General features: G+C 42.2%; 1 long non-coding RNA gene across 1 annotated transcript in view; it reads right to left on the minus strand.

Moving 5' to 3' along the window:
• Nucleotides 1-5,872: 5,872 nt before the first annotated feature.
• The window catches only part of LOC118677697, a 30,482-nt gene continuing 16,865 nt past the window's right edge, over nt 5,873-19,489 (minus strand). The window contains exon 3 of the long non-coding RNA XR_004974474.1: nt 5,873-8,751. This is a non-coding gene — a long non-coding RNA (uncharacterized LOC118677697). The remainder of the gene's footprint in view (nt 8,752-19,489) is intronic.

Genomic DNA, 19,489 nt, shown 5'->3' on the forward strand with positions numbered 1-19,489 from the left:
TTCTTAAAACAAGCATTAGAAATAACCAGGTGCACATGAGGAAACTGAGGTATTTGGTGGTAAGGGGCTTGCCCTGGTCACTCCGAGTGAATAAAAGGCCCTAAGGTGAATGCCAAGGTCTCCTCATTCCCTCTCTAGGTCGTGGGAGAAGGGCCATTCTTTTTGCCTTTCCTGGCCTCAGTTTCTTACTTTGGAAGATGAGGAGCCTGAAAGGGCTATTTTCTCCTTTCTATACCCACCCAGATCATATATGTGATGAGTCCCAAGGACCCAGGTTTCCATCTGGGCCCAGAGTGTCCCCCCATCCTGGTCACACTCCTGGGAATCTGCAATGATGCTCCACCCCCCTTCCGGATGCACTTTCACAAGAGGAAATCAATAGATTCTTCAAGCTGTGGGACCACAGGATGATGTCTGGGCCTATTTTGTCAACCTGGTGGCTCTGGTGAGGGAAGTTGCATGAGTCATTGTTGGCCAGAAATGTAAATTTGGCCTGAGGCTTTCCTTGCAGCAAAATTTAGGTCATTAATAATAGTGAATGTCTGGACAGCACGTTACAGTTACAAAGCACTTTACATACCTCATTTGTTTATCACAACTATTCAGAGATGTGTTATTGTTATGCCTATTTTACAGATGAGGAAAATAGACTGTGGAGGTATGCTCACTTTCCCACAGAGACAGGAAGTGTGAGTGGCAGACCTGGGACTTAGTTCACTCTAATCCATGCTCTCCGCACCACTTCTCTTTGTATCAAGCTTCTTATTGCCTACTCAGCTTCTGGAAGGAAACAAAAGCAAAAAAGTTCAATGTGCTCAGGGTCATTTATATGAAGGTCCTGTTCTGAAGAAGGGATAATTGCAGCATCAGTGGGGATATGACAATCTTGGTGACGGGTCCTGGAACAGACTTATGGACTAACCACCGTTGTCCACCACCTTGCCTCTTTCATCTTCTGTTCCTCAGACAGAAGCCCAAGCTGCTGATTCCCAAACCACACAATTATAGTAGCAAATAAGGTCTTTTTTTTCTATTTTGTAAATTATGAAACGTAATCTAAATGTGTAAAAATAGGATGGTGAGGGCTATAACAAATACCCATTGTGTTAAACTTCCTTGCTGTTAGCCAAATATTTCCAATTCTTTCTACTTCTGAACTCATGGTAAAAGTATACTTCTAGATGCCCTTAAGCAAGGTAGACCACATGACTACTTGGGGCAATTAGTTGAGAGAGGAGGTGACTTGTGCCACTTCTAGGCTGGAGCCTGTAATTTCTCTTTCCCTCTGGCATAGCCAGCAGCACAGAGGTGGTGGCTGCTCTCTCAGCCTTGGTCCCTGAGTGACAACAAGAAGCAAAGCCCCTCTGCTGACCCACCACTTATGACTAAAAAAACCAAACTTTTGTTTGAAGTCACTGAGATTCATGGTGTTGGTTACTGCAACAAAACCTAACCTGTTCTGACCTTTACATTCATATTCCCACCACCCTGACTTTTAAGGTTAACATTTCCTTATACCTGCTTCAGCTTTTTAAAGAAACACACTTTACCAAAAACAACTGAGACCCTTTGTAGCTCCCCTCTTTCCTTTTTCTCCAGAATGACTAACACCCCAAAGATGAGATGCCTCTGTCCTGTCCATATTTAGTTATAAGTATATGTCCAAAATAATACATAGTGTCATTTCATGTTTCTAAAATTGGCATGAGTGATATAATATTGATTCATTCTGCAAATTGTTTTTCTCATCAATATTGTTTTTGGTGTAATGATATTGTTACATTAGTTTTAGTTTATTCATATTAACTTATATGTCATATACTTTTTAATGAAGGTGTCACAATTTATTAAGCATTTCTTTACCATTGGGTTTTTACATTTCTTTTCCCTCTTATAAACAATGATGAACTGAATATCCTTGTATAAAGCTGTTTGTGCACAGATTTTCCTCAGTTGTATACCTGTGAATGGGATTGCTGTGATATAAGGTCTGAGTATCTTCAAATTTAGTACATATTGCCAAATTTATCTCCAAAGAGGTTGAACCCATCTGCAGTCCTATCATTAGTGTGTTTGTGCTTTGCTATTGCTCCATATCTTCATATAAACATTTCATATTGTCAGACTTTACACATTTTCGCCATTCTGACAGGTATGAAATGGAATCTCTTAGTGTTAAAATTTGCATCTCATTGATTATTAGTGAAGTTGAGCAGCTTTCCATATGCCAAGGGTCATTTACTTTTCTGTGATTGGCATGCTCATATAGTCTGCCAATGTCTTTCTATTGCTTTTTCTTCTTATGGAGGCATAGAATCCCCTCTCCATGTATTCTGGGTATTAATCATTTGCCAGTTACATAACTTGTACTGCTTCTGTGACTTGCTTTTAACTTTGTTCATTGCTCTGTTCTCATTCACTTGCAAGCCACTGGCTGCTGGCTTTTGCACACACTTGATTTTCAGATCTCAGCAAGTACATGGTGAAAAGGGCTTGGGGGTATATTTTGAAAATCTGATGGGAATGTATGTTCCCTAACTCTATCTATAGTGGGCTAAGAAATGTGTTCTTACAAGAGACTCTGTGAAGCACCTATTTTGCTTACTCAAGGATCTCATTTGCTAATATAATTATGTGGTGAAAGCAACAGAACCAGGTGTAAGTGGAAAAAACCTTAGTCACTAAGGGTTGTTTGGGCTGCTCCCTGCTGAACATCAGGGGTGACTGGTTTCTCTCTGCCATGGTGGATTCTGGTGTGATGTGCCTGGCTGTTTTGACATTTGTAGACACAACATATGTGGGAGGACACCTGAGAGCAATTTTGTAATCCAATGGTCTCTTCTCTCCTTACACACACCTCAGAGAGTCTTCACAGGGTGTGATGATGGGAAGGCAGGGACATATTCACTGGAAGGTAGGAAAAAACAGTATCTTGAAAATGCTTTTAGGTTTCCAATGGGGAGAGTCACATAAAAGCTTTGTTTACTCTCAGTGCCTCAGCTAACCCCAAGAGAAAAACTTTAGCTTAGGACAGGAAGCTCAGAACACCCAAAAGGATGACTGTATGGCTTAGGACTATTTGTGTCTGCCTCTTACATTTCCCTCCATGGTATCCCCCAGAAGGCCGGGCTATGCTGATGCTCTCAGGGAGCCTATAGCTATCATTACTCCCTAGGAAATCAACAAGTCTGGCGGAAACTGAGCTCTGGGATCAATTATGCTGATAAAATTACAAAGGAAAGGGGTGAATCAGAAGTGTCATGGCTTAGGAACTACTTGCTAAAGAAATACTTGATGTTCTCAAGTGGAACCCAGTGGCCCCAGGGGAGGTGACCCTGGATGTCTGGTTGACCACCCAAAGCTGGGCCTGAGGAGTCAGGACACACCTTCTGTTCCAGTTGACTCCCTTGAATGGCACATTTTTTCTCACTCACGATCCTCTTCCCTTCAAAGAGAATTCATTAAACCCCACAATGCATGGGCACTGGGGCAGGTGTTGTACTGGCCCATTAGGTGGACACAGGCCACTACCCCAGGGAGCATGCCAAATGAGGTGGAGGATGGCAGCTGAGACCTGTTGACATCTCTCATGATTATTCTGAAGCACTTTCTATAAACCCTTCAGCCATTTCAGACTATTTGTGTGTGGTTCCAGCACATCCCCTTGCATTAGTTCACTCTGTTCCCTTTGCCTGGAATGCTTTTCCACATTGCTCAATACACTAAAATTCAAGCCCAGGCAGAACTGACCGTTCTGAATTCCATGTGTCCCCATAGCACTTTGTATCATTGTTGATACATTGAACAATATTGAACATACCACTTTTTATCAGAACCATATGCTTATGTGTTTATCTCCCCTAAGGGACTCTGGCTTACTCACCTTTGTGTCCCCAGAAAGAATTTAACACGTGCCCAGAAAATGTGTGCCCAAGTAATGCAGCAAGGGACACATTTATCTGATTATACCTTGTGGCATGACTAGATGCAGTCACATCTCTTTGAGTTTTTAGTTTCCTTCTCTATAAAATGGGAGGTGGGAGGACACATAAAAAAAAAGTGGTCTCTAAGAGTTATTCTGGCTGGCTCTGATGCCTATGATTTTAAACTACGGTCTTCCAGTAAAAAGCTAAGAGTTCCTCATAACTTTTTAAAAGACCAGGGTGATGTTTTTATTTACATGTATTAAAGGGCCTAGTATTTCCTTCCTACCTCTAGTGTGTCACCTTTTAAAAATGTTTTTATTGACTTTAGAGAGAGAGGAAAGTAGAGGGAGAGAAAGAGAGATAAAAACATCAATGATGAGAGAGAATCATTGACTGGCTTCCTCCTGCACACCTGCTACTGGAGATTGAGTCCACAACCCCAGCATGTGCCCTGACCCAAAATCGAACCATGACCTCCTGGTTCAAGGGTCAATGCTCAACCACTGAACCACACTGGCCGAGCTAGTCTGTCACCTTCAAAAAAGTGTATTATTTAGCATTTTGAAAATTCTCTGACTAAAGTTTCAAGAGGTTTATGGAATTCCTTCATTATAAGAAGTGTGTAAATTTTATCTTCCCTGGGGAATAAAATTGTTGAACTAATTGATTCTTTGAAAGGAATTGCTGACTGTATTTTCTGATGCCCTTGGCCAGTCTGAAAGTGTATAGAAGAGGGTCATTGTGTAGCTGTGTGTGTTACCCAGCATCTCTTCTCATTGACATGGGACGTCCCACATATACTGTGTCCAGTGGCACCTGTCCCATGAGTCCCATCCTTTTACATCACTGTTACATCACTGCCCCTGGAGTTACAGGTTTGGGATTTCCTGCCTGGGTATAATTGAGTTTCCCTCATATTCTGAGAACACTTTTACAAGATGTTAATAATGCATACCTGTGATCTTCATAACCAGCCTGTAAGGTGAGGAACAACAGAGGTTATGATTGACCTATTTTGAACACTGGACTAAGACTCAGAGAGGTGAAGTGACTTGCACAAGGCCACATGGCTAAGATCTTCGGAGACTAGAGAGCTCTATTTATTCTCCACTATTCTAAATTTCATTGATGCCTTTGAAAATGGTTCAGGTTGCTGCTTTATGGACTGGCTGATCTGAAGCCTATTATCTGGTGAAACCAGAGGCAGGCAAATTTTATAAGAAAGATGGGGTTCTAACCCTCTACTAATTTTGTGGAGCCAAGTGGCTGTATTCATTAGTAAAGAGGGAAGTCAGATTAGTTAGAACTGTCTATATGGTGGTTTCAATCATTAGCATCTCACAATTCCAGTAAGTGAGTTGTTGAGGCCTGAATAGGGCCTCCCTTTGAAAGCTTGAGGAGTCCAAGATGCAGGGCACAGTGTGTGTGTGTGTGTGTGTGTGTGTGTGTGTGTGTGTGTGTGTGTGTATGAAATGGAGGGGGTTAGAGGGCATCCCAGAGCACAAGGTCAGAATGCCCTCCCTTTAATTCTCCAAACCCAGCTCAGAGGAAGCACAGCTTATTAGTGCACCTCTCCGAGGCTCAGCTTCTGTATCTATGGAGATGATAACTCCTCCTCAGCTACCTCTCAGGATGCTTGTGAGGGTCACATATTATGATGGCCAAGACAGTGCTCTGGAAATAAAAAGTGCTCGCAAAAATCAGGCAGTATCATTTTTACTCTTGTTATTACCCTTCTTTAGCTATGAGTGGTCTCAGTGGAAGGAAGGAAGGAAACCCAGCACCTTGTTCTTTTCCTAAGCGTGGCTCTCAGAAACATTATGCAAGAGAACACTGAGCTGCAAAGTGTGAATAAGCATGGTTCCTGCCCTACCTATGTGTCAGAACACTGATCAGGATTAAATAATGATGTAAGGACTTTCAAAATTATAAGAATGCTTTTATTATTACATATTCTTCTCCTTCAAAGGTTAAAGGCACCCCTAAATAAGCTGAAAGAAATTTACCCAAACGCTGTGTGCTGCTATTTATGTTGGGGCCTTGCCTCATCTCGGGAGTGAAGAGTTCCCCTTGGCTGCGAAGTAGGAAAGGGTCTGGGTTGCAACTGGTCCCTCATGCATTTCAGGTGCTCTGTTTGAGTGAATGGCTCTAGCTTTCTATAACCACATGTAAGCTTCTGACCCCCTTGGCTCCAACTGGGCCCTGAGGATCAATTTCCATTCTGAAGAGGGATTGTTGTTGTTTTCTCTTTTGTACCTGGAGAAAAATAGTTACCACCATAGATTGCAAAGAAAACCTCCAATTCAGGAGCCTAGAATTGTTTAAGTGGACAGGGCTCAACCTTAAATTAATAATGACAAGTGAAAACATATACTTTTTGTTTCCGAAGAAAAGTAGAGGCAGTTTATAATATGGAACATACACTGAAGATATTAAATTGTAAATCAACAATTAGAGCCAAAAGATGGCAAGAAAGCAATATGCTAGTTAAAAGGCTTAGTATAGTTATTGTAATTGAGCATGAAATATAACTCTGAGCTTCCTGGCAGGCAGGGCAAAAAAGTAAATATGGTGACTTACATTATTTTCTTTTTCTGATTGAAGGGAGTGTTCTTATGGTTCAGATTTTATTTTTTTGGTACTAAATTTTTAAAAGGAATTTAATACTGAGTAACCTCAAAGGTAATGCATATGTCTTTAGCAAGAATTTCATATCCAACACAGGAAATTTCTTGTATTACCATCTTGTTCTCCTTTTTGAACTCCAGGCTCATATTAACAACTGACTAAATTTCTTCACCTAGATATTTTAGACTCACTTCAAACTTAACATATTCAAAACTGAACTTGTTAATTTCTTTCTGAAATTACTTCATCCCCCTGTGTTCATTATCTCAGTTATAGCCTCACATATACCAGCTGCCAGAAAAAAAAATCTCAGGTTGTCCCGGTGATTTCCCCCCCTACTTCCAACCCATACTCAATCAATTCTGAAGACTCTGTCTCTTCGATTTTCTTTTAATCCCTCTTCTCCTCTCCACCTTCATTACCACTATCTTTAGTCAAGGCCTCATCATCCCCCACCTGGGCTATTGCAAGGGCTTCTTAACTTGCCTTCACGTTCTTTCAACCTGTTCTCCACACTGCCTCTCTGATCTCTAAAAAATTGCAAATCCAACCTTTCTGAAAACCTCCCAAAGGCTACCCATCACCTTTATGGTGAAATCTAAACTCCTGACTTAGCAAAGTGAGATGTTTCACCTGCTTATTTTGCAGCCTTGTCTGCTGACACACCTCTTACAGACTTTCTACCACAAGCACACATCATTGTTCCTGCCTCTATGCTTTTCACAGGTTATTCCTTCACCCTCAAAACTCTTTCTCCTTTGCAAACCTGGTGTCCTTCATTCTGGGAAGCTTTTCTCTTTTCTCATCTTTTAACACCCACCACAGTTAGGTTCTTTTCTCCTGTATCCCTTGGCTCCTGGGTATGTCTCAGTTATACTTATTACATGGTACTGTAACTATTTTCTTAGTTTCTGTCTCCTCCAAGAATATTAACTCTTTAGAGACAGAAACGGAATCTCACTCATTCTAGGTATCCACCTCTACACATGTGCCGGACACCGTTGGAGTCTGATAAGTATTTGTTGCCAAATGAGGAGAAGAAAAGACAGAACACTGTTTACATGGCCCAGTGAGGTCTAGCATAGGATGTGCTGACTTGTGGATCGACAGAACTTTCCCTTTAAGATATCTGGAGGTGTGGGGTGGGTAGAGAGCGCTTTAGGTAAACCTCTCTGAAATCATCATTCTGATAGCAGACAGCAAATGGTTTTGCTCTTTACAAAGACTTCAGTGGCTGAATTTCTGTTCACCTGGCCAGGCAAATCTGTATACCTTGATGATCTGTGTGGGGGCAGATGGGTAGAGGCAATAGTATTACATTAAAAGAAGGAAGAAGCCTGGCCCAGGAAGTGTATTATAAGGGTATTTCCCTGCACACCCAGGGTTTCCCTCAATAAGTATTGCTTTTATCAAGGACCTGGCAGCACATCAATAAAGAATACCTTTGGGGTCAATGGTGGAGGGGGGGACATATATAATACTTTCAACAATAAAGATAAAAAAGAATCCCTTCCTTGCTCCACTCCACCAAGTCACCCCTGTCAGACCCCTGCTTCCAAGGTGGCCTCAGCATTGGCTGGAGATATTTTTCAGACAGGCCCCATTTCCTAGTCCTGCAGTAGCACTATTACAGCTCTAGATTGACAGAGCTCAGGCTCAATTTTGTTTTTATCTTTTACAAGCCATTTGGTGTAAAGGTTTGTGAGCACAAGCAGTTTCCAATGCCCCCAGGCCCAGTACCATGGAGTCACATTGCCCCACAGGCCCTGGAGGCCATTCTCTTCAAGTCACACAGGCTCCGCCTGAAGGCAGTTCTACTTGCATTCCAGTGAGAGGATAGGAGCTCCTGTGCAGGCTTGGCCCGTGCTGCATAGATTGATCAGTATTATGAATAATAGTATCCAGTAATCAATTTTAGAAGTAAATATTAAACAATCAAAGCCAAATAAAACTTTGCTGTTCTCAAAAGTCTTGCACTTGCATTCCTTTCTTTGATCTTACAATAGCTCTGTCAGGCACACAAACATGCTGTTCCCATTTTATAGATGTAGAAACAGAGACCCAGAGAAGGCAGGTGACTTCTGTAAGTTCACATAGATGGATTGCTGATAGTCGAGCCCAGGTTTTCTGGCTCCATTTTCATGCTGTGTTCCATTCCACCTTGCTTGCTCATCTCTGGTGTCAGCAGAAGTGGAAACTGAGAGAAGAACATTACGAGGATGATTACTAGGGCTCAACCATGTCCATGAAGATATTTGCAATTATGATTTTCTATACAAATGCTAAGTACAAGTTTAAGTAAGAGTTCCCATTTCTGAATTATTGGAGTACAGACACTGTGGCTGTATGTGAAAGCTCCAGTCCCATGTATCATGGAGGTTTCTGAAGTCCTTTATACCAACCTCAGCCTTTAGCAGCATTTCCGAGGAGTGCTGGAGCTGGCTCACACTCATTAGTGAGAACCAGTTGTGGGCATCTTTTCCTCACTTTCTGTTTTAGTGTTGTCACATTGGTAGCTTAAAATCAGACATGGTACAAGAATTTACATCATGGAAATCAGCAAATGCTACAGTTCAGGGCTCTTTTGTCCCAGAGAACCAGTGCACTACTGCTTACAGCTAACAGTGACTGGCACAAACTAAGAGTTCAGAAGTTCTCCTGTGTCATCTGCATGGGACCATCTTCAGTGTTGATTTTGCCTCTAACCACAAGTCATACCCCATTCACGGGGCCATGTCATTCCTTAAATAGGACACTCTTTTCATCAGAGCTTGCAAAATCAGATGGATGGGTTTCTACTAATAGCCTCTCATATCTGTGTAGTTTGCAAAGTGTTTTCACATCCCTCATCATTTTGAGCTATGTGTAGTCAGTGGGGCAGATCCCTTCCCCTCTTGATAGAAGATCTGAGAAGTGATATGACCATTCCCAGGGTCACAAGCCTAACAAGTGGCAAACAGGGGCTTGGACTGGGTCTTCCACATCCTTGTTCTGTGTTCCTTCCCTTTGTAGCAGGCCCCCTCCTTCATTTAGGACAAATGTAATACCTGCAGTTCAGGTTATTGTCTGAGCATAGAGAAGGGACACACCTACTAGTAGTATTTGTCTTAGCCCGACAGAAAAGGTCAGACATGTTAACTTAGGCATATCTACAAACAACTGTTAGCCCCACTTTACTGATCCCCTGCATAGAAAGGAGTCTACTTTCACTCCCTCACTGCCCTTGGTCGTCTCTTTGATTCCTTTAAAAACTTTTAGGGGGATGTTGTATCTTTGGGTCCTGCTGTATGTCCTTCCCTGAGCAGGAATTTGGAGCCTCCTGAGTGACCCACATTAATGTCCAGCTTCCCCTCTTGCACAATTCCTAGCTTCTCTATGGCCTGGCAATGGAATTATTGATTGTAAGCATTTCACAACACATTTTCAAAACATGCCGAAGGTCAAGAACTAGTGACTCATGGGCAGTCACATTTCTTTCTGCCTTGGCCCCTCAGTTACATTGGTGAAGTTGGTTACTGGAAGTCATTGAAGAAAAGGAGGTAAAAGTTAACTGTCAACCCTGGCCAGCAGGATTATTCAGTGACTTGAAAATATGACTTAATCTTCTATCTAGTGATTGATTTGCTGAATGACTTTGGTTTTTAATACCGAATCTCTTGAAAAATAAGATGCTAATGAAAGGATTTCAGTGCTGATTTTGCCACCAACTTGTCCCAGAGTCCCAGAGTCCCAGAGTCCCTGAGAGGTACTCAAGTGAAAAAAAAAAAAAGCTTAGGTGATATCTGGGGGGAACTTTGCTGCTCTGAAAGCCTCTGATTCTTTGTCAGTCCTTTAGACAATGAATACATTACCCCCATCCAGTATTGTAGGTAATTATTTACTTCTCTCCTGAAGCCAGCAAGAGCGCCCTGAGGTTCAGTGTAGGAGAATGCCTCAGAGTACAGTATCAGAGAGACTTCCAGACCAGGAGGCAAGGGTTCTGGGTAAACTTGAAACTTTGCTACCTATGCTTTGAATGCACTAAAAAATTGCTAGGACCTGTTAGAGCCTCAGTTTCCTTATCTGTAAAATGTAGACAGTGATAATTTATTTTAAAAGGATGTTTCAAAGATTAAGTGAACTTCATGTGTGTAATTTTTTTCTTTTTTTTTTTGGTACAAACATTAATGCATGGAAATTCCCACAGTATGCTTCTACACGGGCTAGTTGAAAGTTCTGGGGGAAAAGAATATTAAGGCGATATATATTTTTTCCTGAAATAATTTTTTCTCATCCCCCAAAATAATCTAAATTATATTATTAAAGTTTCCTACTGCCTTTTAAGGAAAAATCATGGAACTGGAAATTTGTTAATAGTTTTTTTTGTAGGTTTTTATACTTTACCCTAAAGGTCATTTAATTGTAGTACAATATAATCACAGAAATAAGAAGTGTGATGACATCCAAGTGATCAGAGGTGTCTGCACCTCCTTTACTCACCAGCATAGCCCCCTCCGCACATCTGTACTGCATATTCACCCTCCCCAAGCTGATGTGGGCAGCACTGCTCCCCTTACTCCTGGCTAGAAAAGGAGCCGGTGAAAAAGGAAGCAAATTCAGGTTTGTAAAGCACATCTGGGTGAGGAAAGGCAAGCACATGTTTCGACTTGACAAAAATTGCTTTTGTCCCTTCCCCACTTTGTCCTCTCATCAGTACATGTCAGAACGTATAGATACTTTGGCAGTCACTGCTCTCATCTCTTCACTCTACAAAAGAACAATCAAAGTCTGAGAGCTGAGAAATGACTTAGCCAGAGTCCCACAGGCAGCTTGGGCAGAATCAGAAATCAAGCATTGGTCTCTTGACTTCTCCTGTCTTCTCTATCCATTGCACTGGATGTGGAGAGAACCCAAAGATCCTAGTTGAATATCTTGGGTTTCTGGTTTTCAAGGACAGTTTTATGATTAGCAGCAATAATGCCTCAAAGGCTGTGGTAGCTAGCTTGACAGAACTCATAAAATAAACATTTATCACAGAACACATGTCACCAAACACCTGCAAGATCTGAGCATTGGCACCAAAGCTGCTTTCATTGTCAAAGAAAAGAGTGGAGACGGGGAAGAACTTGGCTGAACAAAGCTGGCAGACTTTTTACTAGAGGTAAATTTCTGGAGGAACAAGAACACATTTCTAAAGGATTTCAATTTTTTTAAAATGTGATCGGTTGAGTTTAGTAGTTAAAGAAGTAAAGGGCATCGAGTATTGCCTGGTGCATAAGGCCTTCTCCATACAGGTCCTTTCTATCTCCCTTGGTCACAGAGTTTTGAAAGCCTCAAGTTGGGCAGGCTCAGTGGTTACCCAGAGCAATGCCTGAAGTTGCTGGTTTCCAGCTAGACTCCCATATAAACATACCAAAGCACTTGTGGTTCTCACTGGAATCTCTTCTCATTAGTAGAACACCACCAAAGTCAAAGAGACACAGGCCATTTGGTTTTCAATCTGAGTCCATTCATTCAAAGTGGATTCTTTGGCCTATTTTGTAGGTCAATGTACATCAACAAAATGGTACAGTTGCCAAATACATGGTCACTTCCCTTTGGCTACCCATAATTTTTAAACTGTTGACATCTGTTCATTTATTTACTCACTAGTGGCCTGGTACACAAAATTCGTGCATGGGGCAGGTTGTCCCTCAGCTTGGCCTGCACCCTTTCCAATTTGAGACCCCTGGGGGATGTCCAACTGATGGTTTAGGCTCAATCCCACCACGGGGATCGGGCCTAACTGGCAGTTGGACATCCCACTCATAATCCGGGACTGTTGGCTCCTAACCACTTGCCTGTCTGCCTGCCTGATCACCCCTAACCACCTCTGCCTGCCGGCCTGATTGCTCCCAACTGCCCTCCCCTGCCAGCTGGGTTGGCCCTAACTACCTTCCCCTGCCAGCCTGGTTGCCCCTAACTGCCCTCCTCTGCAAGCCTGATCACCCCCAACTTCCTCTCCCCCGCCCGCCAGCCTGCTCACCTCCAACTGCCTTCCCCTGCCGGTGCTTCAGCCCCGCCACCATGGCTTTGTTTGGAAGGATGTCCAGAAGGTCTCCTGGAAGGTCTCTAGGTCTAATTAGCATATTACCCTTTTATTAGTATAGATTTAATAATAGTTATTGGGAGAGCATTGGACTAAAAACCTGTTGCACTTGCAGGTGTAACAAGCTTTCTGAACCTCAGTTTCTTCACTTGTAAGATACTATTTATTTTCTGCTTTGCAGACCTCACCTGCTTATTGTGAGCATCAAATGAATAAAACACTGTTTAAACTCTAAAGCCTGCAAGCATGTGAAGGATTGTTGCTACTGCTTTGTGCCCAATAGTGTGCTAAGCACAGGTGGGTTACAAAAAAATTGGAAAGTTGGTCCCTACACTCCGGGAACTTATAGCCCTGTGTTGGGAAACCAAGACACACCCAAATGAAACAGATATGTAGCACCTCGAGGCTGTGTCTACTATTTACATGATGGGTAAAGACTGAGAATTCTAGTAGTGCAGAGAAAGGAGAGATCATTAACAGGCTGGAGAAGTGAGGAATGGCTCCTGGAGGAGGTAAGGGTTGAGTTGGTAATGAAGTAGAGATTATAAAGTAGGTTTTTATGGGTGTGGCATAGCTGAGTCAACTAGTGGATGGTTTTCTTGGTAGATAATCTACTTGTCAAGCTGGAGTTATGGATTTAAGAATTTGAGGAGAAATATAAGAAAGAAAATGTCAGAGCAGTTTTTAGGCCAATGATAGGTTCTGATGAAATGATTTGGAAGGACTCATGTATAGGATGGACTGAGATGTAGGAGGAAAAAGGGCTGCTGCGGAGGAGTCCAAGCTGGGGGTAATGTGGTCCTGGCCCAGACCAATGGGAAAGATAAGGAAAAAAATACATGCAAGTGAAAGATAGTTCTGTTTGTAGGGAGTGAACAAGTTTTATTAACCCTTGATCCACTATTGGTATCTAAACTTTGAAATTTAAGTTAAATTGAGCAACGAAGGAAAAAATAGGGGTCATCTTTCTATGCATATTGAAGCATTTGAGAAAACCCAAATTGATCTCACAGAGTCTATTTTTCAATAAAAAAGGAATTGAAGTTGCTGGCTGACCCATAAAATGAGGGTTTTCAGAGTAGGACAAAACCATAAAGGTTACCTGGTCACATGAATGACCAATTTGAGAATTTCTGCTCCAATATGCCCACCAAGTGCTCATCCATCCTCTTTAGCCTCTCTAGTGATGAGAGCTCACTACCACTGGAGGAAGGCTATCCCTTGGTTATATATCTTGATAGTGTCACCATTTTTATTTTCACTTTTTGTAAATCTTAAACTCCTCTTTCATCTTCTTTATTCAGCCATTTAATTAAAGATGCAGGTCCTGTCTTCCTGAGTTTTCCTTAACATCCTCACTTATAAATTCCCTTTTACCTTGAGTAAGTAAAGTGCAAAATAAAGTTTCATCATTTCCATTTTTATTTATCACTTGACCCAAAGACAAGAGAGTTCAATTCTAAACCTTACAGAAAAAAATAAAATGAAATAAAGGAAACACACACACACACACACACACACACACACACACAAAACCAGAAAAGACTTGTGGGATTCTTATACTTTGTCTTTATTTCAACCAGGGATTTTTTTGCCCTTGGACAAAAGTCAGGTCTCATTAACCTGTGAAATAGGTGTTTTCATCTCTTTCTTTTTATTAACTGACTAGCTGGATATCTTTCCAGGGATTTGGTGTCTGAAAGCAAATTCAGTGGGAAAGTTTGACTAGATTCAGAATGGTCCTGCCAAACAGCCAAGAAGAGTAGGAGAAGTCAGGTCATCCAGAGAGGCAGTAAAAATAAGGCTGTACTGTACATTTGGACTGGGGAAGCTTCAGTCTAAATTTTAAGCATTTCATTTCATCAGTCAGTAGCAGTTGATTTAAAAAAAATAAAACCAAAATATATTAATAATAATAGTAATAATAATAATAATAGACAACCAGGAAATCATGAAACTTCTTAACTGATTCAGAAGGAAGGATATTTTTATACACACCATTGTAGTAGGATGATCTTTTATTATTGCCTATGCAAATTATATAACCATGTCTGTTCCAGGCTATATTGCAGAAAAACTTTAGCACTTTAAACGTTTAGGGTAGAAAGGATAATCTTTAACAGATCATAGAAAATGCTCCATCAGATCAAAACAAACAAGCAAACAAATAGAAGCAGGTCAGTTTTCCCTTTTTGGCACTGTGCAGGACCATATGCTACCAGAGTAGAGAATTTAAAAATAGCCTGTCACACAGCTCACAGAGTAGCCCTGGGACATGCTGGGGGTGGGAAGGATTGCCTCACACTTAATAATAGTGACACTTCACATTTATACCAACCTCTTCTCAAAGAGTATTTTTCAGTTATTTTATTTTCCTTTTTTTTAAAAAATCAAATCTTCCTGATGTCTCTGTTAGTTGAGCAGGAGGTGGTACAATTCTTCCCACTTTACAGAGATGACTGAGGTATTGAAAGGTAAAGTCACTAACTCAGGATTACAGAGTGACTCAGGGATCCATCCTGTGCTGTTCAAAACACAGTGGGCTGCCAAGTGCAGCAATATCCTGGGGCTGTGAGAGCCACGAGTTCATAGGATGTTGCACAAAAAAGAAAAAGTTGCTTCCCATCATTTCCGTTTTGAAATGCACTTGCCTCTTTCATTTTAAGCATTTCATATGTTTCTAATGTTAAGGGCAATTTGTTAGAAGCCACAGTGACCTATATTTGCAGACTAAGTTCCATAGTCACAATAACAAGGTAATTTTTCACATCTCCGTAACTCCTTACACCTGAGATGGTTTTACATACTGCTGTCTCACAAGATCTAGGTAACAAGCTGTCATTTAGGCAGGGCCAGAGTTATGATGCGAGGGAAAAAAAGCTCAGGGTGTGAGGGAACTTTCTCACCTGGTTGGTAAAACAGACACTGACCAAAACCCACCTCTTCTCTCTGCAGGTCTGGGCTGTTTTCCTGCTGTCTCCTAGGTCTCCTAGGTCTAAGCAATGTGGTGCTACTTGATGCAGAGTGTCTGTTACTAGGAAAAATGTCTTCTCTGTGCTCGGGGGAGACTCTTCCACCAACAGCTTCTAATTAGTTGCATAACCGGAAGGGTGAATTCTATATGTGGCAAAAACCAGGAGAAGTCAGTAATAAGTTCCTTTTTCAGGGGAACAAAAAAAAAAAAAAAACTCTTGGCATACCGATGGTCCAGGACTCAGCCGTGGGCAAACTATGGCCCGCGGGCCGGATCCGGCCCGTTTGAAATGAATAAAACTAAAAAAAAAAAAAGACCGTACCCTTTTATGTAATGATGTTTACTTTGAATTTATATTAGTTCACACAAACACTCCGTCCATGCTTTTGTTCCGGCCCTCCAGTCCAGTTTAAGAACCCATTGTGGCCCTCGAGTCAAAAAGTTTGCCCACCCCTGGTCCAGGTGGACAATTTGGAGATGTGTGGGGCCCTCTGAGGTATTGCTGGTTAGCTTTAACTCCTTTTCTGACCCAAACTCCCTCTGCTCTGTACCATACCCACTCTTCTTCCAACACCCTGAATTCCTGTGCTTTCCCATTCATTGGGCAAAAGCTCCATCCTGGTGAAATGAATGATCCTCTCTCACCTCAATTGTTTGCACTTGAGCAGCAGAATGCTGTTAACGTTGTAGACCATGCTGACCATTCACTTTAAATTTATGACCACAACCCTCAAATGGACACTGCCAGAGAGCCCTGCAACACTTCTAGAAAACTTGATTTTTCAATCTCTGGATCTTTCACTCCTTCAACTCCCTCCTCAATGCTTTGTCCTCTTATATCCCCCAGGATGACGACCCTCCTTCCTTACAATCAGAGGAAAATAATTCCATCTTTCCAACACCGGCTTCTTTACTCCCCTGCATCTGTGCCCCATACGCTGCCTCCTTCCTGTTACAGTGGCTGCAGTTTCATGGTTTCTACGACTGACCTTTCCAATTGTCCTCCAGAGTCTCTCCTTTCACTTACTTCTCCTTTGCAGCATCATTTTTTCTTGTTCTCTTACATGCATCCGATCAACATTCAAGTATGCCTTTATAACAACCAGTAAAATACAACTCTCCCTTAATCCTACACATCCCTTCAGCTGCCACCCCTTTCTTTCATGCCTTCATAAAAATCTGCAAAAGTAAGATCTACATTGCTGTCCTCTGCTTCTTCAGTCCCATCAACTCTGCTTCACTTTTCTTTGGATCCTATCCCTCCACTTAAACAGCCCTTTATTAATGATGTCCATGTTTTCAGAGCAAAGTGTACTCAATTTAATGGACTATTATTTAGTAGAATTCAGCATGGTTTATCTTTCCTACTTTTTTAAATGTCTTTTTCTCTTGCCTTCTGTGATTCCACACTAACCCGGTTTACTCTTGCCTTCCTATCTCTTTGTCTGACTCTTTCTCCTCTTTGTCAGATTTTCGAGGTTCTTGTCTTTATTTATTGTCTTTTTGCACTCTTCCTAGGTGAATTCATTGAGTTCCATAGCTTTCCTATACCATTTATATGCAGACTTGAGGCCTGGTGCATGAATTCATGCATGGGTGGGGTCCCTTTGGGTGGCCTGTAGGGATCAAGCCGAAACCCACAGTCCAATGCCACCTGCAGCTCCTACCTACCTGTTGCTCCCACTCATCCCAGCCCACTGTGCCTACTGTGGGCTCGTTCCCAATCAGTCCTGATCGGGAGAGGCTCGCGCTCCCGCAGCAGCACTCACCAGTCATGAGCCCTGCATCCGGTGCCCTCCCAAGGGGAGTGGCCTGTGGGATCGGGCTGAAACTGGCTCTCCAATATCCCCCAAGGTGTCCCAGATTGCGAGAGGGCACAGCCCAGGCCGAGGGACCCTACCAGTGCACAATTGGGGCTGGAGAGGACTGCGGGAGGGCTCCAGAGCGTGTCTGGCCCATCTCACTCAGTCCTGGTTGTCAGGACCCCAGCAGCAAGCTAACCTATGGGTGGAAGCATCTGCCCCCTGGTGGTCAGTGAATCTCATAGCGAGCAGTTGAGCAGCCTTAGCATATCATTAGCATATTATGATTTGATTTGTTGTTTGGTTGTTCTGCCATTCGGTCTATTTGCATATTACCCTTTTATTATATAGGATAACTCCACATCTCTACCTCCATCTGATCTCTCCCTTGAGCTCCAGAGTTGATAACTCTAATTATGTTTGAAATATCTAATGGTCCTTTCACACAAGCCATGACCCAAACCAAACAATTGATTTACCCCTACCACACCGCCTATTCCTCCTCTCTAAGTCTTTCCTGTCATGATAAGTGGTACTGAGCCTTTTAGTTATTTGTTCATAGCAAATAACTAAGTGATTCTGTGTGTGTGTTTTTCATTTCCCTCAAACCACATGTTTGAACATATGTCAATTTAGAATATTTTTCATCATCTCCACTGCTGAACATCTTATTCCAACTATCATCATGTTCTTCCTATCCAGACTTTTGCCCCCATAGTCAGCTTTTCATGCAGTAGCCAGAATGATGCTTCTAAAATCATAAATTATAATGCCACTTCTTGGCTGAATAATCTCACCATGAACTAGAAAACTCTGAAGGGCTTGGCCCCTGACTACCTGTCTAACATCATCTTCCTCTACTGTTAGCCTTGTCCACAGAGTTCATTGGTCTTTTAATCCCTCAAACTTGCAGATACTTTCCAATCAGAGGACCTTTGCACTTGCTTTCCTGTTTGAATATTCTTCCAGATTTCTAATAGTGTTTCATCTTGTCAATCAGACCTCAGAACAAATGTCATATCCTTAGAACAAATTCACCTGGCCAATGTTGCTAAGGTATTCTCCAAGATCAAATAAATATCACATCTCCACCCACCTCCATGGACAAGTGTTTTTCCTTAGTTTTATTTTGGTGAATTATACCCTCAACTTTTATAGTGAATCAGTATAAAAATGGACATTGAAATGTGTGGCTACACTCTCTCTTGTGGTTTCTGAGGACATTATTTGCCATGTCACGCAATAACCTTTTCTGTAAAGCCCCAAATGAGAAATTCTTTTAGGTCTTAGTGCTAGAAAAGCTTTGCTTCCCTTGAGGAAATGATAATGACACAATTGACTTTATTTTGTTTTTCTTCACTTCTTTTCTTTCTTTCTCTCTCTCTCTCTCTCTCTCTCTCTCTCTCTCTCTCTCTCTCCCACTCTCTCTTTTGATTGACTAACACAAAGATCAGAGTCAAAATTTTGGCTGAAGTATTGAAAATCTGTGGGAATATAATTACTTGTCTACTAGATAGCTTGTCTAATAGAACTTCCTACAGTTATGGAAATATTCTGTATCTGCAATGTCTTATAAGTAGCCACTAGCCACATGTGGCTACTGAATGCTTAAAATGTGGCTAGTGAATCTGAAGAACTAATTTTTAAATTATATTTAACTAGTGGCCTGGTGCACAAAATTCATTTGGGGCGGGGGGGTGTTGCCTCAGCCCAGCCTGCACCTTCTCTAATTGGGGACCCCTTGGGGGATGTTTGACTGCCGGTTTAAGCCTGATCCCTAAACTGGAAGTCGGACATCCTTCTAGCAAACTGGGACCACTAGCTCCTAACTGCTCACCTGCCTGCCTACCTGATCACCACTAACTGCCTCTGTCTGCCTACCTGATTGCCCCTAACCCCTCTGCCTGCCTTCCTGATTGCCCCCAACCTCTCTGACTGCCTGCCTGATCATCCCTAACTGCCTCTGCCTGCCTGCCTGATTACCCCTAACTGCCCTCCCCTGCTGGCCTGGTTGCCTCCAACTGCCCTCCCCTGCTGGCCTGATCTCACCTCCAATGGCCCTCCTCTGCCAGCCTGATCACCCCTAACTGCC

This window comes from Myotis myotis, unplaced genomic scaffold, assembly GCF_014108235.1.
Source record: "Myotis myotis isolate mMyoMyo1 unplaced genomic scaffold, mMyoMyo1.p scaffold_m19_p_2, whole genome shotgun sequence".
Classification (NCBI taxonomy): Eukaryota; Metazoa; Chordata; class Mammalia; order Chiroptera; family Vespertilionidae; genus Myotis; species Myotis myotis.